The sequence below is a fragment of the Carassius auratus genome, chromosome 17 (genome assembly GCF_003368295.1).
Source record: "Carassius auratus strain Wakin chromosome 17, ASM336829v1, whole genome shotgun sequence".
Taxonomy (NCBI): Eukaryota; Metazoa; Chordata; class Actinopteri; order Cypriniformes; family Cyprinidae; genus Carassius; species Carassius auratus.
In genome coordinates, this window is record NC_039259.1 from 3,357,285 (window position 1) to 3,383,316 (window position 26,032).

At 39.2% G+C, this 26,032-nt stretch overlaps 1 long non-coding RNA gene across 2 annotated transcripts in view; it reads right to left on the reverse strand.

Moving 5' to 3' along the window:
• Positions 1–351: 351 nt before the first annotated feature.
• The window catches only part of LOC113116987 (uncharacterized), a 78,167-nt gene continuing 52,486 nt past the window's right edge, over positions 352–26,032 (reverse strand). The window contains exons 4-5 of one of the 2 annotated variants that reach the window (XR_003294111.1): positions 8,408–8,471; positions 352–1,852 (exon numbers count right to left, since the gene is read on the reverse strand). This is a non-coding gene — a long non-coding RNA (uncharacterized LOC113116987). Of the gene's footprint in view, positions 1,853–8,073; positions 8,251–8,407; positions 8,472–26,032 lie in introns of those variants that run through there. The other variant, XR_003294110.1, reaches the window with a different exon arrangement.

The following is a 26,032-nucleotide window of genomic DNA, read 5'->3' on the forward strand; positions in this document are numbered from 1 at the left end:
GGAAATCGATTTCACAATCTCCTCATTCACTGTGCCAGCAGAGAGGCGCTATGTCAGTGCTACACGGTGCATGTCTGTACATTTAACACACTCAACAATGAAGGACTTAGCAATTTATGCTACCGTTGTTAAGCTTGACAAATTAATGCAGGTTTGAGTTCGGATGAGAGGAAGACGGGTAGGAAATTTCAATTGGTCTGAAATTGACTGGATTGCTGACATAATGTAGTACCACTACAGTTGCATTTTTGAAGACAACTTTTGGATTTTGCGGCCCTGGATGACAAAAACCGAAGGCTTAAACATTCCCCGCTGAAAACAAAAATACATGGGGTGGTATCTTAGATTGTACGCAAGTCTTAATTAGCATGCTAAGTACTGCTAATAGCAAGTAAGGAGTAAAACCCTGAGCTCCTCTCCGAGTGATTGACATCTGAAGCGCACTTGTCAAGACGTGTGATGTATCTGAGTCTTCACATCATCTTATTGTTGTTATGAGCTGGCATGGCTTTTTCCCCAGCGCACGTGTCCGTTGAATATAAATGGCAGCTCAATGTCTGTTGATGACAAAAGGCCCACAGAATAGGAAGCGATGGGACAGGCAGACAGAGCGCGAGCTGGTTTCTAGAGCTCTGTCTGTACCATCTGTGGGGAACACAGGATGCAAGCACAATGACATTAAAAGCCTTTCTCTTTCTGATTAATGGCAGTGATACACGTCAAGCCATTTAAGCATATTTGCCACGACTATAGCAGAATGCAGCTGTTCTTGAATATGGCTGGGAGACAGGGAGACGAGGGCAGAGGGATGGAAAGCAAAAGAAAAGGGTCATGCAGCATCTCCCAGCCTCTGTAATTCCACCCAAGGGGTAATAGGTTCCAAAAATAAAAATGCCATCCATCATAGTGTTTTCAGTGCTTTTAATCTTCCTTCTGCGAGCATTTTGCACTTTTAAAGTGACATGCCTGACGGTCGCTTATTGTCTCAAGTAAAACAGATAAATAGATACCTAAATGAAAGAGGATGAGCCTGGGAGTTAATTAAAGGAGGTCTTACTTACTGGAACTGTGAAACGAAATCACAAAAGCAACGTCCTGCTCATCGCCATAGGTGGCAAGTTTGCTTCTGAGGCTCGGGCCAAGAAAAATAAACAGCGAAACAAGCAGAAGGCCGTTCACAAGATCCCAAGATACCTATTATGTGTGGGGAGGAACAAATTATGCCCTGGTAAATTGCTAATGATGAGCCAGTGATGTCTTGTTAAGTGACATTGTTTGGCCTCAGATCCTTTTGTGTCAGCCTCGTGTTCCTCGCCTAACGAGAGACAAGAAAGACCGAAGTGATGCGTTCCGTCCTTCTATTTTTTTTCTTTTCTGTTTTTGTTTTGCACAGTTAACTCATGTCTACATCTCCGCTCGGCTCTGTCACTTGGCATCTGCAGGCCTGATTTGGCAGAGGAGAGCATGCTAGAGTGGGGCTGCGCAGCGGGAGGGAGCCCTTTGATGGGACCCCCTGGGAGCCTGACGCCAAGGCAGCAGTAGGATCACAGATGTGGCAGCTTTCATGTAACAGTTAACTTTTTCCTAATTAAAGTCGCCCAGCTAATTACAGGCGGTTCTATCTGATCATTGGGAAACAGGATAAGGTATAGTCGCACAAGCGAAGATGGCTCACATCAAAGAAGTGCGGCAAGAGCGGCGACTAGAGCAGATGGGGGTGAAACGGTGGCTCTTGTCAGGGATTTGGGCTCACCTGGACACAGGAGTGCATCAGTCACCCAACACAGCAAGGCCCATCTCATTTGCAACAGTTCCTTCCCTGAATGCTGAGCTGTAATTATGAAAGAAGAGTCTAGAAAAAATGACCAAAGAAAAAAAATCCCGTAATTAGCAAGGCAACTCCAAGCACAAGAAATGGAAATTAGTCACAGTGTTATAAATTAGCCTGTGCATACATTACATGAAATGAACACCCTCGGGGCCACGAATTAGCGCTTTTGGCTGTGCACCCTCATGTATCTAAATAAAACATTCCGTCCTTGGCTATTATGGGCTAACAAAGAGACATCTCTTACACAGTCATTCTCTACAAATTGGCCACACACACATCATTTAGGAGGGCTATATATGCTACAGGGAGTGTGGGCTGTCTGATGGAGGAGGGGGGACGCCACTTTCATGTATTAGCATCAGGTGACGATTGCTTACTATTTTAGCTGAATTACATTTATAGGGCCTATTACGTTTTCTACCAAAATCTCTGCACAACTACAGCTAAACTTCAATATTCAGTCCATCAAAATCATTCTGGGTTCTGTTAACATCGGCAAACAGCAAGCAAATCACAAATGAAAAGACACAATGTGAAGTGCATTTTGTCACCGGGCTTCACTGTCCTTTGGATGCGGAGGAGGGGGACGAGAAAGAGGCTGGCAGTTAAAAAAAAAAAAGCAGGCATGCGCTGGAACCGTGTTTTGATGAGTCTTATCTAGAACGATTATTCATACTTCTCCTTCTGCTTGAATTAAAGCAAGAGTACTGGAGCCTGTTAAAGCCAAATACTTGAATGGCTAGTGAACTCTCACCTTCGCGCGCATCCATTTAGCTTGCAAATGAAAGCCAAGTACAGTCAGCGAGAGCCATAATGGGCCTTTCTTCTTGCAGAGTGCGGTCATTACATACTAATTTCTTCTGGAAGCTCTTCAGGAATTGAAACACTTGGCTGTGGTGGCCCAGCCTCGTGCTGAAATGCACAGGCCAATAATGACAGCACACAAGGTGTTTGTTTAAGGCCTACTCATGGCAGCTGACCACAATCAGACTCAGCTGAAGAGGGCTGATTGCAGCTTGATGCCGCGCTGTGTTCACAGAGAGACAAATCCTGAATATAGTATTGGAAGCACACTACAGTCATCAGTATACAAAATCATCGAGTGCATTCCTAGTCCTAAAATCTTTCTTCTAGTCATTTTTAAGTCTTTCTCTGTATGTTTATATGTACTGTATAATGTATGTATATTTTATATACACTTGATATATTTCACTGTACTGGTGGACTGTACTACTATGGTTATAAGGACTGCAAAATAAATGTGGTCTTATTCTGCATAGCTTTAGCATTAATTAGGACAATGTGCAACTTGTAATGTATTAGTTGCTACAGGTAAACAGTAACCGTAACCGCAGTAAATAGTACAACTACAAACCAGATGTACCTGCTCGGACATTAAAAATAAAACTGAAAAATAGAAACAGTTATTAAATCTTTAAGTTTAAGCAGAATTTATGTATGTATTTATTTGAGAATAAAAAAGTGTGTATTTTAATATCAGATATTAGTAGCCTAACAGAAGACAAAGACCAATAAATCATGTCAACAACATGCCATTACCACATTGCCCTAAAGATACAGTTGCTGACGTAAACACATGTATGGATGAATGCATGCGTATTTGTGATTTGCAGACAAGCATGTGGCTTGCTTGACGGCTCTCAGATTATGCATTGTTGGTTTACATTCACCTTCGGAAAGCAAAGATTTAGAAAGAGCACCAGACTGCTAGCCACACACCATCTTCTTTCAGAGAGGTTGCTGATTTGATTATGCAATTAGGCAGGTGGCTGATTAAAAGCTTAGCTAATAGATATCATGATTAGCCCGGTTCAAAGCCGTTTATAGTCCAGCCATAAAGAATCTGCTTAATTCTTTTAATAACGTAACTAATAACATTGCAATTTATTCCATAATCAACAATTAAAGTTTGTTTTTTGTTTGGTTACTATTGTGACTATAAAATGCATTAAGGGTAATAGTGTTGTGTTTAATTACAAAATTATGCAAGCAGTTGCCATCAGTTTGCTGTCTTCATCTCCCCCTCGTCAGTGTGTCCTGTACTTGAAATGCTTTTCTAGGAACTCAGCGGAGATGACGCGACCTGTCTGTCTGCCTGCCTGCCACACCACGATTAAGACATCACAGTAATCCATGTTTGCATTGCTGTCTGCATGCGAATTTGTGTGTGTTTGGGTTTGTGTGTCGTGCCCCAGTGCTAAACACACAGAATTAGGTTCCTTTCTGACACCACTGGGAATCGCATTAACTATATCCCCAACAGAGATACGGCAACACCTACGAACAGCTCCACAATACACCAAACAAATGAAAAAATTAAAATAACAAGAATAACAATTAACATATAACTGATTTCTGTGGAAAACATTAGTTAGGTGAAAATTCCAAACTCCAGTTTCCTCCTAGTCGCACTCTCCTTTGCCATGACTGATTTCATCCACTAGAAAATCCTCTTCCTCCTCTCCTGCTCTGCTTCTTTCCCTCTCACCAAACTCTCGTTCTTTCTAGCATTCTCACTTTCCCTCCCTCTCCCTCTCCTCCCTTCCCTTTCTTCCCCTCTCTCTATCTCTCCCCGTCTCTGTCTCTCCATTGCTTGCTCAGAGAAGCAGCCCATGTTTACTTGCCCTTATCCAGCAGCCTAATCCCTGCAGCAGTGAAAGACTCCACTAAATAGGTGCTGGAGAAAAAAAGAGGCGAGGGGGGACAGGCAGAGCCATTAAAGGAGAGTTTATCAGAGTCGCTCAATCTGTTATCACTCCTGTCCCTCTGTCTCCCCCACCAGCCTGCCTCCCCCCACTGTCATAGAGCCACTGATTACAGCCTGCCGTGCAGCTCGCTTTTGGGTGTGTGAGTGTATGTGTGTGGCTCCTGTCCCCCGCGTTACAGCAAGTGTGAGAAAGAAAGACAATTTTCTCTCAAAGCTTCGAGTGAGTCTGTATTTGTACGGATGGGGAGAAACTCCTTAATGCTGTTTATTTATTCTTGTGGCATGAGGGTTTTAGCTTTTATTATATTATTATTATACTTATTTATTATATCTGGCTGTGCATGTGTGAAAGAAAAGATGCTTGTCCCATGGTAATAAGTGTTTGTTATTGCGTTGCTTCCATATTTTTTAGCTGGGTCATGCTGGCAAGAGGACCTGTCGTTTTGGAACTAGATTTGTTCAATTAAAAAAACGAAAAAAGTCACTAATTGATGCTTATTTAATGTATATACATAATAACACGTATATTGCAATAAAGATCTGTTCCAACTATATTTGACCCTCTAAGCCTTGAACTTTCTGTTTTATTTTAATTCTATTTGATCTATTTACCTTCTTTTTTTATATACAAATAAATAAATAATAGCTTTCTATTATTTCTATCTATTTATTCTAAATAAAAAAATACTTTGCTACATATACTGCGTTGGGCTAACCAAGACTTGTAATTTGCACTTACAAATCATTACTCTTTTGTTAGTTTAAATTGCTTCTATTGTCCTCATTTGTAAGTCGCTTTTGATAAAAGTGTCTGCTAAATGACTAAATGTAAATATTATCACATTCTTTTTCTTAAATTTTTTAAGTGAAATATAACAATAGAAATATTATATATGTATGATACATACAACATAATATTGTAATATTTAGTTATTTTTTTAGTTCTGTTTATAATTTTATTTAGTAATGATAATAATAATTACTATTATAAAATGTTCTGGCTGAGTAAGTGTGTGACAGAGAATGTGCTAAAAAATCAACACTTTAATGTTTGAAAATGAAGAAAGGAGTACAGCCATAGATTATGGTGTTGTCATTTCACTGTTGTATTGTAAATTATATTAATATTTTATTTCCACACACACACACACACACACACACATACACACAACATTGTAAAATATATATATTTTTAAATTTACTATATATATATATATATATATATATATATATATATATATATATATATATATATATATATATATATATTTTTTTTTTTTTTTTTTTACCAAATAATAATAATCATTATTATCACTATTATTTTTAATTGCCATTTTAATATATAGTCACAATCTTGTGGCCAAATTATTTAGCACTACAAACATATCAAACATATCAAACCTTATTTATTTGTTTGTTTGTGCATGTATTATATTTCTTCTTCTTTTTTTTGAATCGGGAAAACAAGGGGATTTGCAATCACAAATGTTATCAGGCAAATAAGTTTTCCCCAGCAGATACAGCTGTGCTGAAGTGTTTCAACTGCTGAAGCTGAAGTACAGAGTAGTTGACAGCTCCAGCTGTCATATTGACAGAGGCTACTCAGGGATAAGAAGCCCTGCGCCCGAGAGGACACACCAGGCCTGACCTCAGCCCTTTACTAAGACAAGCTAGTCATTTTCCCTGGAGCTTAATAATCTCCGGAGATAACCACTCACCGAGGCCATCTGAGCAGCATCCATTTTCAGTTTTCTCACTTGAGCTCGACCTTATCATCAATATGGCTATTGATTGTACACAAACACACATTACCTGCACAAACTGTGTACGACACAGTGTTATGCACAAGTCCATTCGTCCAATGTTTAGATATTTAATGTCGGAAAAACTGAGCATAAAAAAAACATTTAGCACAAGTAGTAGACAGTCATACAGTATATAATAAATTTAATATAAGTAAATTTATAGTTTTTGCTTATGTAATGTATAAATAATTTATAGAGTCATCATGTTTCTTGTACTATAATATGTTATGCTTTTTATGATATGTCTACTTAAATAAAATGTTGATTCCTCTTATTAAAAGAGAAAACAGACAGTCCACTGAGTTCACCGTGCAGAGAAATGTTTGCCTGGGACAACGCCTGGGTCAATTACACAGTTCAGTGATTATTATACAATAATCTGGAGAATGCTGCGATTGACCAGACAGAAGGAAGTATTACAGAAAGGTGTGTAGAAAAAAGCATTTCCAAATAATATTCAGTCACATGCCTACAATGTTTGTTACAGAGAGCAGCGTTTACATGCAGGGCAACAGAGTAATGGCCAGCCCCTAGCAGCGGTTGGCTGTGTTGCTAGCACTGCATACAGGACCACACCGTTTAGACCCTAATGGCTGGTAATGTAAGCGCCGTGTTTACTGAGCAGTGGGTCTCCAGCACACAGGCTGTGACAAATTATGAAAGGCAGGCCTGCGTAACCAGGCTGAATTTCATTAAACTTTAACTGGCCTTATCTGCGGCGCGACAGAGGACAACATAATAAATGCTGACAGGTATCTAAAGATGTGTGTTTGGACTAGGGAGAGGGAACAGCGGGAGAGATGCTGGCAGCTTTGTCACCGAAGAAGGGACATATGTTGTGGGCTATAAAGCCGTAAAGCAGATGCCGGTGTTTTTTTGTGTGATCATGTATAGGCTGAGATCTTGCCTTTACTGAACAGAATGCAGCATTTCATTTATTCGTATAGTACTGTATGTCTTAACTGTGTATCATTTAATTACAGGTTTTCACTTATTTAATTGTAGTTAATTGTAAATTATGAACTGTTTCAAAATGTAATTGTGGCACATAGCTTTGAAAACACCACTCCAAATTCTAAGTTAAATAAATTACAAATATATATTTACAGGAAAACAAACACACACACACACACACACACACACTACTCTTTCTAACCCCCCCCCCCAAATTACGACGGTCTAAAAAAATCAGCTCCACCATTAAATAATGATCCATTTGAATATTTGTACATGAATTTAAAATTGTTATCCTTTTTCATAAGATCTCTGATTTGCTTTTGAAATATGCAAATTAAATACAAATACAGTTCAATTAAATCCCTACAACAAGGTATAATAGATCTAATTGTTCTGGTAACATTCTAAATTAAATAATCTGGTAACATTCTGTAATTGTATCTGCTTACATTATATATGCAAACAATAAACAGATATATACTTGCAAAATTCATAGAGGTTTTCATCTTGTATCTATGATACACTTTTCAATTTGGTAAAAAAAAAAAAAAAATATATATATATATATATATATATATATATATATATATATATATATATATATATATATATATATATATATATATATATTCTATTCTATTCTTTTTTTTTCGTGTTTTTGTTCCTTTGACAATTATTTTCAAAGTAGTATTCATTATTAGCATTTAATTATAAAATAAAATTAACTTAATGGTGCATCTGTGTCACTTGCAACATTAAATAGCCTTTATTTGAAACCCTAACGCTCAAAAATACAATTTCTGCACGTTTTGGAGCTGAATGCAAGTAACATCACTGCATTATACTACTGTAGGTATAAGGGTGAATTTCTGCTGAATTTCTCGGTTGGCTCAACTTCTTCTTTTAGTCCCATTGTATTGCTGTGTTTTCTTGAAAAAAAAAAAAAAAAAACATTCTGATTGCCAACAAACACGTGACTAACCATAGCTTGACAAATCACTGAAGAGAGTCGAAGTTAAAGAAAAGGACAAAAAGGGGGAAATTAAATAAATAAAATAAGTACAAATTTGATTGATTTCTACTAACCTTGTTCATCAAGGTCATTTTGAGATGACTGAAATTTGGAATATGGGGTAAAAAGAGGCAGCTCCTGTAACAAAGACCAGACAAAATACAGCTTTGTTAGGAAACGAAAAGATATACGTGTTTCGTATTGCATGTTGAGATAAAGAAAGACTAAATCAGGCTGCTATAGCAACCCAATTTTGTGTTGCTGTTGAAGATAAAACATTTGATTTTGCCAGCATTCATATATCTGTTGAATGACTGTATTTTTCTTTAACCTTTGAATTGGACCTACGTCTTTTAACCCAGAATTTTGTGAGCAGTGTCAGACCTCAGAATAAGTGTGACATGCATTATCTTGGATATTGTTAGATATGCCTTCCTGTCTTATTTGAGTGCAGACACCACAAAACTACCTTAAGATACTCATTCTCATTCAAAAATTAAATCAACAGAAAGACACTGGACCAATCAGAACCTACTTCTATAGGGTAATCATTTTTCTAAAATGTTTTACGTAACTTTGATATTAAATGCAAGAATGTTTATTTATGCAAGATTGTTTTGTAAACTTTTGATTATGTGCTTTAGACTAATATATATATATATATATATATATATATATATATATATATATATATATATATATATATATATGTTTTTACAAAAAAAATTTTTTAGTTGGGAAGGGACATTTATTTCAAGAAATATATATTTTTTCATTAGAATTTTTTTTCAAACATTAGTATATTCACTAAAAGGACTGCATCTATTGTTTGTTGTTTGTCTGTTATTCTTCTGTGCAAAGACCTATCCACAGAAACATCTAAGAGTGTCGTCTTCTGGATGAGAGGACACTTAGGGGGTACAAGACCCTCGAGCCAAACCCAAACTCCACACGAACACCACACACAAACACTCTTGTGGCACCACTCAAGAGTCCCTGGGCTGATCCAGTGGGTTGTGTGGCTTTTCCATTTGAACAGGCCTCTAAGCTCTTCCACAAACAGTCCGAAAGAGGTCCTCTACACCAGGAATATTTGCATTCGTCCATCACATATTCCATCCATTGTGACCCTCGAGAGCAGAAAACGTCTGCGCTCACATTTTAATAGCTGAGTATAGAATAGAAATGTGCAAAAATAACCGCAGCTGAATATGCCTTGGATTCCATGGCCTTCCTGGCCTGTTGTCATGGTGTGTTTACGCGAGAAAAGGCGATGTAATCAATAACGCACAGCCTTGAAAATGTCTCCAAACAGATGGTCCATTGAGAATGGAATGCCGTCGCCTTTGTGCCCGGAGCCTTTGCATTAGCGCGTTTTAATTTAGCGAATGCTGGGAAATTCTTTACCATTTTAGCTCTAAGCAAGCTCACAGATGATCAAGTCTGCTTCATCGATACCACCTTACTGTCTCTCACTTGTCTCTTTCTCTCAATTACCCGTACTGAAAGAGCTGAGAACACATCATCTTAACTCTCAGAAGAGAAGCTGCATTTCCCGCACAATTGACTGGAACTCATACGATGAGCCTGCCAGAGACACAGAGCAAACAGACTTGCTACCATTTTGCGAAACGGCTTGTTAAAGGTTTTTTTTTTTTTTTCTTTGGCCATTCCTCGTTTCTTTTTTTAGCGAGCTCTGGCTACTCCAAGAGGCACAGCGATGCACCATAACAGAGTGAATTCATGCTCTCTAGACACCTGTTCAGCTCTGGAGAAGCACAAGATATTGACCTTCAATTCAGCCAGCATTCAAAAGCGATGAAAGGAGATAAGAGCTCTAATCGTCCCTCCGTCTCAGGCTCCTCTTTATTGACTAACTGACACATACTTATTCTGGCTCTGCTGCCAGTGCCTGCGGTTTCGTAGCCTTGCAGATACCACACACCAAATCGAAACCGAATCGCTCCAACAGCGGGCTAATATGAAAATTGCCAGTAAAGTCATACAAATGAATGTGATATTGAGTAATGCATCAGATCTTCATTGCAGACGGTGAAGCTGCTTGACACGTTTCTTGTTTTCGCTCTCATTTACAGCACAGTATCTCGCATCAATAGGTTTGTCCTTTTTTTTCCTACTAACTAAAGGAAATACTGGTTAACAGCATGACGTGGAGAGGGAATTTTTTTTTTAAATCGGAGCCTACCACACTGAAAAACATGGTAATGATTCAGGTAGCTTGTCTTGACCCCAGAATATGGCCCCAGCGTTTCCCCGTGGTTCTTTGTGGTTTGGAAGCTTAAAATACTTGAGTGGTATAGTCTATAATGCAGGATGACAGAGCCCATTCATTCTGCTACAGAAAGCCAATAGGAGTAGATGACTAGACTAATGGCATAGCTCCCTATCCACACACACACCTTCAAACCATAACACATGCCAGCTCAAGCCGCATTTTACAGACCCCCCCCCCCCCCCCCCCCAGTCATTTTCGTATTTATATTTACATGCATATGAGTGTTCCCATCCATGAGAATGCAGGCAGTGATATTTGAATTCCTGTCAGAATCCATAAATACCCAGCCTGGGCAGATACAGTGGTATATTTATTTGACTGACATTGTCTAAATTGAAGTTTGACACTCTTCACCACTCTAACCTTTATGCAAATGCAAAATCATCCAAATGTGATGGACAGAATTCAATTAACTGAGATGACAGAGAATAATCTAGTGAACTGAATACATCAGCCAGTTGAAAGGTAACACAATCATCATGCTGGGGAGCGGGGGTGGAGGGCTGTTCTGAGAGAGAGCGAGAGCGAGAGTGTGTGTGTGGGGGGGGGGGTGCTGAGGACGTAGATATAGCCCATTTCCCCTGTCTTATCTAATGGCGCAAGCTCTATTTCTCCAAAGCGAAGTCTTCAGTCCAGTAAACTCTTGATCTCAAATGAGAGGTCTGCAACACTGTTGCTAAGCAATTAGGAGCCTTTATTGAGCAGCTGATTCCCGGTGCTCAGTGTCCATCAGTGCGATTTCGCCTCACCTAATAGACTTCCATACTGATGAACAGAATAGCCCTGTGCTCAAAGAAAATGGCTCAGGAGCTGGGCTTCAAATGGAAGCACAGTAAGCATGCTCCTTTCTTTTAAACACAGCCTGCCCAAAACAACTGTTGCTTTCTACATTTTTTCTTTCTTTCTATTTTACAGTCCTAAAGGATGAGATCTTCCATTACAGACAAAGAGGTAAAAAAAAAATTAATTGAGAAATTTAAATGCTTCTAAAAATGATATTTTGATTATTATTTTTGTATTCAAAAAAAAGGTTTTGTTTTATTTAGAAATGATTGTCACTTTTGATTTAACGTGAAAATAAAACCATCCACTGCAATGTGTGTGCACATGAACAAAACCTAACAGTCTCAGTGCAGTCTCTCAGTGTTTAATATGTCAGATACAGAACAGACTTGTGGCCAGGTGGGGGCAGCCTTAACCAATTTTTGAAACACTTGCACTTACAAGTGCTGGAATATCAGTCTTAACAAGTAATATATTTACAGGTGGGAATAGCTAGAATGACTGAAAGTATTTAATGATAAACAAATAACAAACACTTCAATTTCAAATTAAATTATTAGTCATATGTATGGGATTCCTATTTCTTTGATTTCTCTAATGATTTAATAATACTATATATTAATAAAATCAAATGCATTCTAGTAGTAGCCACCATTTTATAAAATTATTTCATATTCTACATATTAAATGTTAATTTTCCCTAGACATTTTACTCCCATAATGTAGGAGACCTGTTTTAAAGTGGTGTGTATCTATTCAGTACAATTCTGGTCTCAGACATAAAAGATATAAACAATGCTGGTTTTGCTTTTCAAGAATAACCTTAAAAAGTGAACAACAAAGAGCTAAAAATTCTCAGGACTACTTTGCTTCCACCAACGAAAACACTAGATGGCTCTGTTGTGATACATAAGGTGCTGATGGACGATTTTATTTCATTTGTATCTTTTCTTTATCCTTTTTTTCTGTTTGCATAGTTTTACTTGAATATCTCTGACTGAGATACAATTAAATTTGATTAACATTTCAGAGATACTCAGCAGACCATTTATTGCCTTTCGATAAGAGCATAACAGACATGCAAGTTATTTTACCAACTGATTTGGCTCGGGCACAGATGCTGTCCTCTGTAGCTTTTTAAATTCTATCGGTTCAGAAAAAAGGAGGTGGAGTGGTCCTTAAGCATTTCTCTTCTCACAAAAAAGATGTTTCACCGGCAAGAAATGAAACGCATTCTTTTTACATAAAACATTCACACCATCTCATTGGTCCATCAGCAAACTAGCTTTATAAATTTAACTAATTGAATTTCAGAATTATTAAATATGGTATTTTCTTTAAACAGATTATTTTTTTTTTATCTTTCTATGAACGAGCAAGCAAAGGGGGTAAAGTCAAATTATATCCATTAATGATAGTCAAGCGATTCTCCAGTATATCGGTTACATAAAATGTAACTTCCATTAGCCCTCCAACTGGCTTCAGTACACACCATTTAATTAAATATAGCCTTTCAAAGAAACGTACTGCAAGCAATTTAGAGAGTAGCACATTTGAAGCTTGCATGAGGTTACTAGTGCTTTTAACCACTAGTATGAGAGCATAGACTGTTAATTAACATATTTAGAATTAAGTGGATTTGCAATGCACTAATCAGTCTCTAATTGACTAAGAACTGTACACTTTCAAACACTGGACAGCAATCACAGCAGCAAGAGCCAGAATATTACATAATCACTAATTATGTTTCAGATAGCAAATAATAAAAAACAAAAAAAAACAAAGCTGATGGATTACGCAAAGCTCATCAATATGACTGGTTAATGACTACTCAGAGCAGGCATCAGACAGAAAATACCAGCTATTTTGCCTCCAGATTGTGTGATTGTGCTTAACTGACTGAATTGTGTCAGGTACAAGGCAGAGTGTTACTTACAGAACAAGACATCGGCTAATGTTTACCACATCATACATGAGGTGGATCAACTTTTGGAATAAATTTACTTTCTTCACAGACAATAAACATAATATTTTAACCAAATAAAACCAAAACATTAAACAAAATAAAAATTATTATTTTTCTTTCTATGCAATTGACCGGACTCTCTCTATTTTACCGTCTCTGACATCAGTTTAGGGTTGAAAATACCATGTCTTACGTAGCTGCTGACACAGCCTTGAACCTTCTGAGCTGAGAAAAATCGCCCACATGGATGACTGGCTCCTCTCAGACCTGTGTGAACAGGCAGAGCAGCCCTTTCTGCAGGACCTGAAAAAAAGACCTCTGATTTCTCTGCACACAGATAAATATGGGAGATCGAGGGACCCATACAGGGTGGCGGCTGTCTGTGCTTTCATTTCACTTTGATACCCTCTGTCAAGCAGAGCAGTGACATACAGGCCAATGCATTGATATGAGAAAGAAGGCTGCATGGATAGAAAGTTATGAAACTGAAAAAGAAACATTTGAACACAGCCACTACATTACAGTGATTCATTCTGTGTTTAATAAAAAATATTCACACACCTGTACAGAGAGAGAGAGAGAGAGAGAGAGAGAGAAAAGAAACAGAGATTACAGGCAGAAGTTATGAAATATGAATATAAAAAGACAAGTTTAAATACATAGGGAACAGTGTGTAAAACCTTGAAACGCATAATACTAATAGGATAAAACAGTCAATGAAAGTTTGTCTGTTCATGTCTCTGTGGAAGATTGCATGGCTGAAAAGAGTTTTAACATGCAAACGAGCAAACAAAGAAAGCATAAACACTGTAGACCCCACATAAAGATGACTTCAGGAGAACAGGTTAGTCTGAAATATCAAATAAAGACTGTACGAACCATTGGAGATTCTGAACCGAACTAAAGTGCTCCAGTCCCCATCCAGTCTGAAATGTGTGTATGTGTGCGTGTGAGGCAGTAAGAGGGCAGCTGGGGTTTCTTTTCAAAGCCCTTCACCTCTCTGCGCTGCTGCTAGGCCGGGGCCTGCTCAACGCCACAGAGAACCGGAGAAATATGAGTGCCGCTTTGTTTGACTTCCTCTCAGCCTCCAAGACACCAGCAGGGTCTGGTAATGAGTCGGCAAACAGGACTCGCAAGGAACGTGATGCCACTCATAACTAATTGTGCTCCAACACTTCACTGAAGAGGAGAAGGAAGTCTGTAAGCCTGTAAGATACGCTAGTTTAGAGAGCTTTTGTGTTTTTTTTTTTTTTTTTTTTTTTTTTAAAACAGGTTACAAGACAGTAAATCTAATCAGTGAAAGGGCATGGCGACATTAGTACACGGCACCCTGCATGGTATCAATACATTAACCTTTTAAACATATAATGTTTAGTTCAAGCTTATGACAATTATCATGATAAAAAAAATGAAACATAAAAAAAAGGTGTTGCCTATGTATAATATCTGTATTTTAAGGCCAAATTAACGTAAAATGTTGCTTTTTCTCCATTCATAAAGATGAGACCCCAAACACACACTGATTATATAAAATTACTGCTCCAGCTCAAGACCGCACAAAAATCCTCCTCTCTCTGCTGGAATGGGGAGTGATATTGTTCCAACCAAGCACCATAAAAACAGACCGGACGGGGCTCGGTGCTCAGGAGAACTGGTAAGCCCCTGTTTTATTCATGAGCATGCATGCTCCGCCAGCTGAGAAAGCCCCTGCAGTCTCTTCCAGCACATCAAGGTTTTGTGCCTGAATTACAATCAGGCCCAGGTCGCCGCTCTGACACATTGCATTAAAAAGCAACAGAGATTAACGGACCCAAGTCAATTTGGGGATTGATCGACGGGTCCTCGTCTAGAAAACAGAAACACCCCGAAAGAGAGCTCTGACCACCGGGATAATCGGAGCATGCTCATTCGACTCATGGAAATCAAATATGAAAAGAACATAAGACAAGCTCCTTTTTGGTGGGAGGGAGTGGGATTTGAGGAAGGTTTGAAGAGAGAAAAAGTTTGCACGTTTGTTGCTGGTAATCCGTTGGAAATGGAAAGAGGGACAAAGAGGCGTCCCTAAGGTGATACCAATGCAACAGCTAAATGGTGATGGAATGAAGCTCAATTCTTCAATATAAAGGTCATGCACCTATAGCATGACAGAAAGCTAAATCTATTTACTTTTCAAAACTGTTTCATGGCAGATAGTAGTATACTTGTAAAAATGCCACATTCTGAAATGTCAATTGTCATTATTAAATCTGTGTGCTGTTACATAACAGGCGTAAATAGTAAGAATGGGATCATGCTGTCATATAAAAAAAAAAAACACCAAGCTGACATTTGCATGCTCACAAATAGACACTTAATCAAGGAGAAACAGATGAAGATGTCCTCGCAGGCCTGACAGAAAATGAGCAGAGAAACAAACACAAATGAGTCACTTTGCCAACAAGAGGAGAAATAATTGGTCCACTTCCCATTATGCTAATAAATAAGCAATGATGATAAACAAAGTTTCAGAGCAGATTAAAAAAAAAAAAAAAGATAAATCTCAGTGGGAGGCCACCTATCTCCATCTCGCCCTCAATTTCACAACCATTAGATGTATCTGGCAAAGTCAAATAACAACAACGTAAAGATTTTTTTCATAGCATCTAAATTTACAGTTTGGAGGACGCCCCCTAATTGCCCTCTTTGAATACAGCGTCCCAGGCTCCCTGTCATTATGGCTGCATTGAAGTCCTAATGAGTGGAATTGTCATCCACAAAGACGCCCCCCTTTTTCCCTGCTGTGTGAGCGCATTAAATCCAGACAGCTCATTTCCATTCCCCTGCCATCTCTCCAGAAATGACGTGCGATGCTTGAAACTGTTTATTTCCAAATTCAGACCTCCTCCGTAGCAGCCATCGGCTTCAATTACCAGTTTTTCTGAGCGCAGCCATCAGGCAGCCTGACACTAAGGTCCAACCTAATTCCCACCTTCTCCAGAGTCAAGAGCATAATGTGCAGATAAAAAAGGTGGAAAATAGCCTGTGCCTCATTAGCATGCGGTGGCTGCCTGTTCATTTGCTCGCCTGCGAATGAAAGTTCTGACACTCGGGCGCCTTCCGCAATATGAGAATGGTCCTCTTCAGACAGTGCGCCGTCCTTACCGCAATGAGAGAGGTCATGAAGGGAGGGGGGGTGCAACATCGAACCCTGCTAGCTTTGCCCTGTGACTGCAGGGCCGGCCAGGGTGCCGAGTGGAGGGTATTGATTCTGGGAGCAGCTCATTACCTGCTGAATCAACACATTACAGGCGCGTTTGAAGCGCGCACAGCCGAATTGTTTACGAGTGTCTTTAGTGCAGGCCAAAAGCTAGCACTGACAGGGCATGGCCACACTCATTAGCCTGCAACCCCACGATTAGATGTTATCCGATACGCTGCTATCTGCTGCGTCCGTCTAACCAAGGCTGCTGGCCTGCATTGGTCTGGCCCATTATGGCCGCTCACACTCGCTCTCCCGTCTCTGTCCTCCTTTCTCTCACCACTCCCCATGAATGTATCCATTAGGCCGCAGGATGTGTAAATTGTTTTCACCTGCACTGCGGGCAGATGGAGGAGAAAGAAAGGCGCTGGACGCATAATTTCCTATGCATGAGCTTTCTAATCAGCCGCAGAGTAACATGATTCCTCAGCTTCTTGTGGATATGGGGGAAAAAAGAGTCTCTCAAATGCACAATCTGCAATCAATATGCATGCTATGTTACAGGGATATTGGAGGCAGAAGCGCTGGTGACTGAGTTCATATGAGCTTGCCTTATATAAGTGAGATGGCTTAATGGGAAGGATGCGGGGCCCAGCCTGATCCTATCCACTGGAGATAGAGTTCAGCCTGTGCACGATGAATTGGAGGATAATTTGACCTACAAGACAAAGCCCCCATAAGCACAATTTCCAGTGTCAGCAGAAGGCAGCCTGGATGAGTGACAATGTGTACGCACCATCACACACACAAATAAATGCTGTCCCTATTTAATGCTGCAACCACAATTTGGATTCCTGAGAGGGTCATGGTGTCAAACAGGCCATATGGAACCAAGCAGAATGCTGCTGAGTTAAGGCTAGAAAGTAAAGTATTATCATAATTAGGATATTCTATGTCAAAAGTGTATCATCCTTTGTAAAACATTTGACTACATCAAATTTGAGCCCCAAATTTACCAAACTTGAAAACCAATGTCAAAATGATTTATCAAAATATACAATTTTGTCTTGTATTATGGATTATACAAATAAATTAAGACTGATAATGAAAATAAATTTGAAAGATGATTTAAGTGGTTAAAATGTTTAACTATTTTGTATCTGCTGGTTTAAACAAAAATGTTGGCCATATAAAGCATTCCTGCAGCTCAAACCTAAGAGAATGACCCTATGGCAAGGTCATGGGGCTTATTCCCAAAAAATACAAACTGATAAATGTATATGCTGCTACACTACACATGTGGGAACTAGGAGATCATCCAGCTAATCAGCTTTAAAAAGCATTAGGCCAGTAGTTTGAAATCATAATTGGCTTGTACACTAATCTAAACCTATAGGCTTTCACTCACTTAAATGCACTTGCTTGTAAGAAGCAGAAACCGATAGATTGGTTATCTTATACTGACAGTTACATTGAACTGTTTGGCCTGGATAAGTGTGGCGTTCAAGTGTATAAAAACTAAGAACTAAAATTAGACACTGTTTTCAAACAAGTTTTCAACAGTCCCCCTGCCATTATAAAGACAAACAGGTAGTCCTACCCCAAACTAGATAATCTAGATCAGGGATTTTTAACAAAGATCCAGGCTGTCGAGGCTATTTCCTTACAAATAAATGTGCTAACCATTCTTTTTTTTTACAAAGGCTTGTTAAAAAGGGCTCATAACCACTGATCTATAATAGTTCAAATAATGGTTCATACTAGTAAACGATTATATTGCCCAATTTAACTCATTTCATAATTGATGATTTAACTTTTATATTAAAAATAACTGAATCAAAACTCAGCTGTCTTTAACTGCATTATGGTATTTTTGGCAGTTACACAAAGTGGAAAAAGCGATAAGTGCAAATAAGTTCAGTTTACAATAAAATAGCAGTATTTTCTTTAGCAACAGGCATGTAAATAGGAGTTAGGTGGCAGATATTTATACTTCAGTATTATAGTATATTATAAGCAAAAAAACACACTTCTTTGAAAACATTCTTCCAGAGCAAGTCCCGTACAGCCCTTGCAACCCGGATGAAGCTCGTTGATGGGTGTGTTCTAGCTCTGGTCTTAATGCGTGTATGGGTGCGATTTTTTTCTTCTTCTTCTTGTGTGACTTGCAGCAGCTTAGATGCTTCAAAGGCGTATTGCTGCCCTCCTCGGTACATCCAGAGCCATATAGAGTGAGAGTTGCGACAACTCCATTGACTCCAATGGAACGCTTTTTTTACAGCAATGGTGGCTCGTGGAGCCTCTAAATAGTTCCCGGAAGTAGCAGCAAACCGATGCCGCGCCGTAGAGATGCAGCAGAACAAACCGTTCGCGACGCACTTTTAACAGGTAAGACGTTTAAAAAATAAGATTGAATATTATCAGTACACCTTAGTAACAATAAATTGCAAATTAAAACCTTCTAGTAGATTATCACTCATTAAATGAGTAGATTTAAGGTTTGTTATCAGATAACTAACAGATTAGGCTAGGATTGGAGCTGAATGAAGTTAGTAACGAACACCCTAATAATTGTAAAATCTGTTCTCATAATTCAGTTTCATCCATCGTGTTTGCAATTAGAAAAAAAGGAGTATAAACATATTTTTTTGCAGGGTGGGGAAAGTTACTTAACGTTACATAGCCTATTACGTTAGTTCAATATAACGTGTGACAGCGGTGAGTGGAAGTGGTAAAAATGAGGTTATAAAGTTTGTTCCTTATTACACGTATTAAATTACTTAATAATAAAATGCACCCTATTGATATACATTTAGAGTGAATTGAGTTTGCAAAAACATGGGTGGAGTGTTTTTAGTCATTGTGATTCATTTACTATTACCTGTCTATATTATATAATAATACTGTATTATATACTTAAACTTGTTAGTGTATAAAAGTAACATACTGTAACATTCTGTGGGTTCTGGTGGGTGGAGGATTAGTGGTGCCACTGAACTGTTCTGTGATGGAGCATCAGTGAGGATGCAGGTCAGGAGAGCTGAGGGGACCTTTTTTTTGATAGCTGAATTTTCATTATTTTTCTTAGTGCTGCCTTTGCATTGTTTGATTTTTTTTTTTTTTTTTTTCTGGTCTCTTACATTTTTTTTAATAGACCCAGGTAACTGGCTGATGGTTCAATGGAATGCTGGCTGACTTGCTGCTGGTTGACTGGGCAGTGTCACCTGTCCCTGTCTCTCCTCTCTAGCCATGTCCTTTTTCTTCACTCTCACTTTCCCTTCTCTGAGTGTCCTTGTTCTTTTTTCCTCAACCTTTGAAACTGATAGAGGTAGAATACATGGTTTTGCTAATTTTAAATATTGAAAATATCACATCACTTTACTAGTACGAGTTTGTACTTATTATATATGAATCACCTGAAATAACAGCTGTAATCAGTAGCCCTTTCTTGTATGTTCACAGGTCTAGGGGTGCATCGTGGAGCAGGGCCCTCCTCTTTTTGACCACAGGACAATGTACAAAGATTGTGGGAATAGCATCTGGTCTCAGCCTACTCTTGAATTTTTTGGTCATGACAAATTGCTTTGCCGCAATTTGTCTGCATACTGACTTCAGTTTAGTTTCCACACACACCTTTTTTTTTTGTCTACCCACATACAGTACATATCACATGGTGGTTAAATGCACAGTTATAGGTAATACTGATGACTCCCTGCAATGTCTCACCCTGAGTCTCAGCTCCCTGGGTTTTGCAAGGCTTTGCTTGTTCCTTATTTCTAGTAAAACATTGTCAATGTAAAAAAGTGCAAATAAATTTAAGTATAATTACCTAACAATTTTTTGTTGTTGTAATTTTTATTTGTATTTAGATTGCTCCTGCTGACTTGAGCCAACCATTATTTTCTCCTCTCTATGTCAGCGGGGAAGCCATACATTCGCACACCTTTCTCTGACTGAGTGGAGCATCCCCATGCAGCACAGTAAACCACGGTGGAGACTATGCAAGGACAACATTAAAGAAAGGACACATACAAAATGCTTGTCATGCTATTACATTTATTAGAAATGTATTAATGAATTGCTGTAAATAGTTAATTGTATAATTACAATTTAAAATAACTGTTTTCTATTTTAAAATGGAATCTACTCCTGTGATGCCAACCTGAATTTTCAGCATCATTACTTTTGAATGGCAGTGTACATGTTTATATACGAGTATGCTTAAGTTGTTTTAAACCTGAATATATTGTGTACATGAATAAGTATTGTAAGAATTATACTAGATATAATAGGTATATTATTTATAATACATAATTATATTACTATATGTAATTGTAAGAATTATAAACAGTAAGCTTCATTTTACATTTATTTAACATGCTAATTACTGCTGGTAACTGTTAATTGACCCATAGTGCGGAGCGAGCTGAAAATCACCTGTCACCAGCCTGTCTCTGTACTACCTGAAAGTCATCAATATGACATGAGTTAACATGAGATCAGTGAAAAAAAGGACAATATGTAACGTAAAAAGGCAACAGGAACCCGTGTTTATAAAACTTAAGGTTAGCCTGAAATACGTTTTTAAAATAACGGTAATTGAACACTAATCCTCAAATATTACCCGATTTGATATTTTAAAAACAACATCGCTGTAACTACATACTCATGCTACGTACATATGTCAGTGTGTTGTATAAACATATAAAATAAATGCATTTATTGACTCCTTATTACCAGAAATCGCAGTTCTGTCCCTCTACTCTATCAGTTTGAATGGCCGCCAAAGCACTTCCTGGAACTATTTGAAGTCTACACGAATCACGTGACAACCAAACATTTCGAACTTCCGTTGTCGCAACTCTCTCTCTATATGGCTCTGGGTACATCTAAAGAACTCCATCTCATCTAGATTAAATCCTCAAATAAATACCAGCATGGAGTTAAAAACGTATAACCTTTGTTATTCCATATTTCTTATTTTCAATAATTAATTTTAAAGATAAGGATTCATCTCTTGCCCTCTTTGGATACATCTCTTTAACAGTGTTAACAATATGGATGCATAAAACAGCATTGTACCCCCCCCCCCTTTTAAGTTATCAGGTATTGGCAACACGCTCATTGCTGAGCTAATTGCTCAGTAAACTCTGTAGCTATATCTCCTTGGCCATAGCTATTTGTAAAATAAAACAAAAGGAAGGTAGAGCCTTCAGTAGCAGAGACAAAGGTGTGCTTCAGCAGGACAACGAAAAAGACGCTAAATTGTATGATAGCTAAACACAGACCTGTTTCACCCCACTTCATATGTTGAGCCATCAAAGACCTTTCCTTCATTGTCATGTCATCATCGAAGGACTCGTTGATGCTAATGAATGTTAGCAACCTATCTTGACCAAGATCTTGAAAAGACCATCTCTGCTAGCCATATCAAAAGCCTTGAAGAGATCAGCAAAGTCCACATTGAGGGGTTACTGCTGCTCCCTGCACTTTTCTGCAAACATGGGATTGATAAAATCATGTCGACAGTGGATCTGTGGATTCAGAACTCACACAGTGACTCTAGATAAACTCTCTCAACAAGAGCCTGAAGGTGCTTAAGGACAACTTAAAACAAACAACCTCCCAACTATGCATAGGAGAGATAGGCATGATATTTATTACAATCACTTATGATGTCCTTGTTCTAACTGAGTGTGACAATGCTTGCATCCCTCATATCACGATGCACAGTGCCTTCTCTTCAACAGAGGCAAAGGATTTCATGCATTTACAGTGCACTTCTTCTTCTTTAAGATCCAAGATTCAATTTGTCACATGCACGTTATATGACATACAACAAGCAATAATAAACCGTTCATATGTTCTGTTGCCGTCAGACAGTTGAAATAGTAACCAAAATTATTTTGATGATCCAGATGTTTGACATATCCCAATAAATATATATTTTATTTCATCACTGGATGAGAACGGCAAGATGCGCTTAAATAAAAAAAAGGGGAATGGAAACACATTTACAGAATAGATTCCTCCATGCGCATCTACAAAGTCATGTGATTTTGCGCTATTAGAAGGTATAACTTGACTAGCAGCGGACTGATCGTGTCATAGCATGTATATGTAGTTATGGTCATTCTGAAATGCCTGAGCAAAGTCTGTAGTCAAAGTATTCTGTATAATCATCTTACATGACTGCATTCCCAAACAGCAGCATCCGCCTCCGAAAGCATTGACAGCAAATATCATGTTACGTCTACACACACCTAGGTGGAGGTAATTCATATCATGTATGAAAGGTATTAAATTCAGTGGCTTCTGCTATATTCTTAGTGATATATAGTGCCACAGTTTACCAGGAGTGACAAATTCTTTTTGACTAGTTAGATGGAAATGGCGCTGTATTTGTGTATGTTTTTATATATTTTGGTTATGCGCATAAGTTCATTTGAATCTTGGATGGAAACATAGCTATGGACTACTAAGTCTCTATATACAAAAGGTATTGCTTGTCTCTAGTTGCTTGGAAAAGTCTTTAAAGTTCAGGAAGTCATGACAGTGACGATGTTTAGCCAGAGACTGGTGATAACTTGTGGAGTGCTGTTTCCCCAGTCATGGATAAAGGAGCTGAGCTGCTTATCTGAGAGGCATTTCAAGGACTGATTCACGTGAACTCACCAAGAAGGGACTTTGATGACATGGACATTTCACTGGCTAATGTGACTTCATTTTTAACAGTGCTATAGTTCAATTCAAAAGGGTCCACATTAACACAGCTATTTAGCTGTTCATTATTCACACTATTTCTCTGGGGTTGCAGGTGGCGTAGCTACATTTGCAATATTATTAAATCACTCAATTAACAATAGTGTGATATGCTATTTATGCTAGCACATCACCATTTTTTTCTCCAATGCCTACGATAAAGAAGACTATGCTTGCCTAACATCCATGCAGCTACTTCATTTTGTTGGGAGAAAAGTAACTCAAACATTATTTCTTCCTCTCATGTAGGTATGCAGTGTTATGTCCGGTATACATCAAAATTCTAATTATCCTCACCAGCGTCTTACTAGAGATTAGCATTCCTGATCATTCTTGAAATATACCATTTTCACCAGCCGAGACAAGTGTATCCACTAAAGTGACAATCAGCCTGAACGCAGAGGCTGATGGGCCTGAAGTTGATCAGAGAAGACCAATCATTAAGAGTGGCAGGTAAACAGTCCACTGATGGTTAAATGTAGTTTCATAACAAGGTTTGGGAGAATCATGTCAGATACTTAGCCTAATTAGCACAGGTGGAACCACTTAAGATAATCAATCTTAGGGTATAAATACAGCTGAATTAGCCTACCTGTCTCCATTGACGGTTTATCAGCATCCCGGTTTGCGCTGTCTGTCATCTTATCACAGACCCAATTTTCCTTCCAGCGAGGTGATCCATACCAGGGATTTTTCAGATCTGCTACATTTGCTGATACCCATGATCATTAAACAAGGCTGTTGAGCACCATCAAACGTCATCCCGACACGCGAGCGTGTTGGAAGCGTTTCCAGGCAAAATAGAATAGGAAAATATGTTTATATGCCATTGTGTACACCAATACATATTAACGAGAACTTTCCTGGTAGAGCACTTACGTTTTCTCTTTCATCCAGCGAGCATTGGGTCTCACAGCGGATGCAGCGAGAACTTTCCCGGTAGAGAACTTACATTTTCTCCTCCGTCCAGCGAGCATTGGGTCTTACAGCGGATGCAGTGTGAGAAAATCTCCCGGTCAAGCTCTCGTTTTCCTCTTTCCTGTTTTCTCTTTCTGTCTAGCGAGAATTAGGTCTCACAGCGGACACAGTGAGAACTTTCCCGGTAGAGCACTTACTTTTTCTCTTCCGTCCAGCGAGCATTGGGTCTCACAGTGGACGTAGTGTGAGAAAATCTCCCGGTCAAGCTCTCATTTCTTTCTTTCCCGTTTTCTCTTTCTGTACAGCGAGTATTTGGTCTCACAGCGGACGCAGCGAGAACTTCCCCAGTAGAGCACTTACCTTTTCTTTTCCGTCCAGCGAGCATTGGGTCTCACAGCGGACGCAGTGTGAGAAAATTTCCCGGTCAAGCTCTCTTTTCCCTCTTTCTGTCCAGCGAGCATTTGGTCTCACAGTGTACGCAGCGAGAACTTCCCCAGTAGAGCACTTACCTTTTCTCTTCCGTCCAGCGAGCATTGGGTCTCACAGCGGACGCAGTGTGGGAAAATTTCCCGGTCAAGCTCTCTTTTTCCTCTTTCCCGTTTTCTCTTTCTGTCTAGCGAGCATTTGGTCTCACAACGGACACAGTGAGAACTTTCCCGGTAGAGCACTTACTTTTTCTCTTTCGTCCAGAGAGCATTGGGTCTCACAGCGGACACAGTGTGAGAAAATCTCCCGGTCAAGCTTTCATTTCCTTCTTTCCCATTTTCTCTTTCTGTCCAGCGAGCATTTGGTCTCACAGCGTACGCAGCGAGAACTTCCCCAGTAGAGCACTTACCTTTTCTCTTCCGTCCAGCGAGCATTGGGTCTCACAGCGGATGCAGTGTGAGAAAATCTCCCAGTCAAGCGATCATTTCCCTCTATCCCGTTTTCTCTTTCTGTCCAACGAGCATTTGGTCTCACAGCGTACGCAGCGAGAACTTTCCCGGTAGAGCACTTACGTTTTCTCTTTCGTCCAGCGAGCATTGGGTCTCACAGCGGACGTAGTGTGAGAAAATCTCCCGGTCAAGCTCTCATTTTCCTCTTTCCTGTTTTCTCTTTCTGTCCAGAGACCATTGGTCTCACAGCGAAGAAAGGCACAAACTCGCCTGATCGGTCGCTCCAAATTACAATTGCTCCCCATTGCAGGCCAGCAGGGCCTGTCAGTCCAGGTACAGTGAGCCGCCATCATTGGCCCACTGGCCAAACATTCAGACCCTTTCTCGAGATGCCAGCCCGCCAAATTTGGGGGGGTCTTTAGTTCGGTGGCTGTCCTCCTGCTCTTTAGCTTTTTGGGGGGTACTCTAGGTTCGGGCCATTCCCGAGCTCGGAGCCCCTTCCCCGGACAGCACGCCAAATATGCATTATAATACTTGAGCTAATTATATGTAAGTGTGAACTCGTGAAAGGACAGCTGATCGAGCAACTGCAGCAATTTATCAACCTTCTGAGCATAGTGGCCACTGATGGAGGGACATAGGCTACATCAAAAGCCGAATAAGGAAGACAATGAAGGCATAGAGACAAGCTTTCCAAGAATACCTGAAAGACACTGGCATCCAATGGAAAGATGTGGATAATGTGGACATGGATAATGTCGTCTTTTGGTCATCATGCCAACATGTGACATGATCTAATAATGGCGAAATCTCTGCAGAGTGTGAGCTACTCTCTTTAAATATTAAGGCATGCCACCTCTTCAAATCATTCAGAGAGTGCACTCCCTGAATGATCTTAGAACTGAACTACTACGTCTTTGT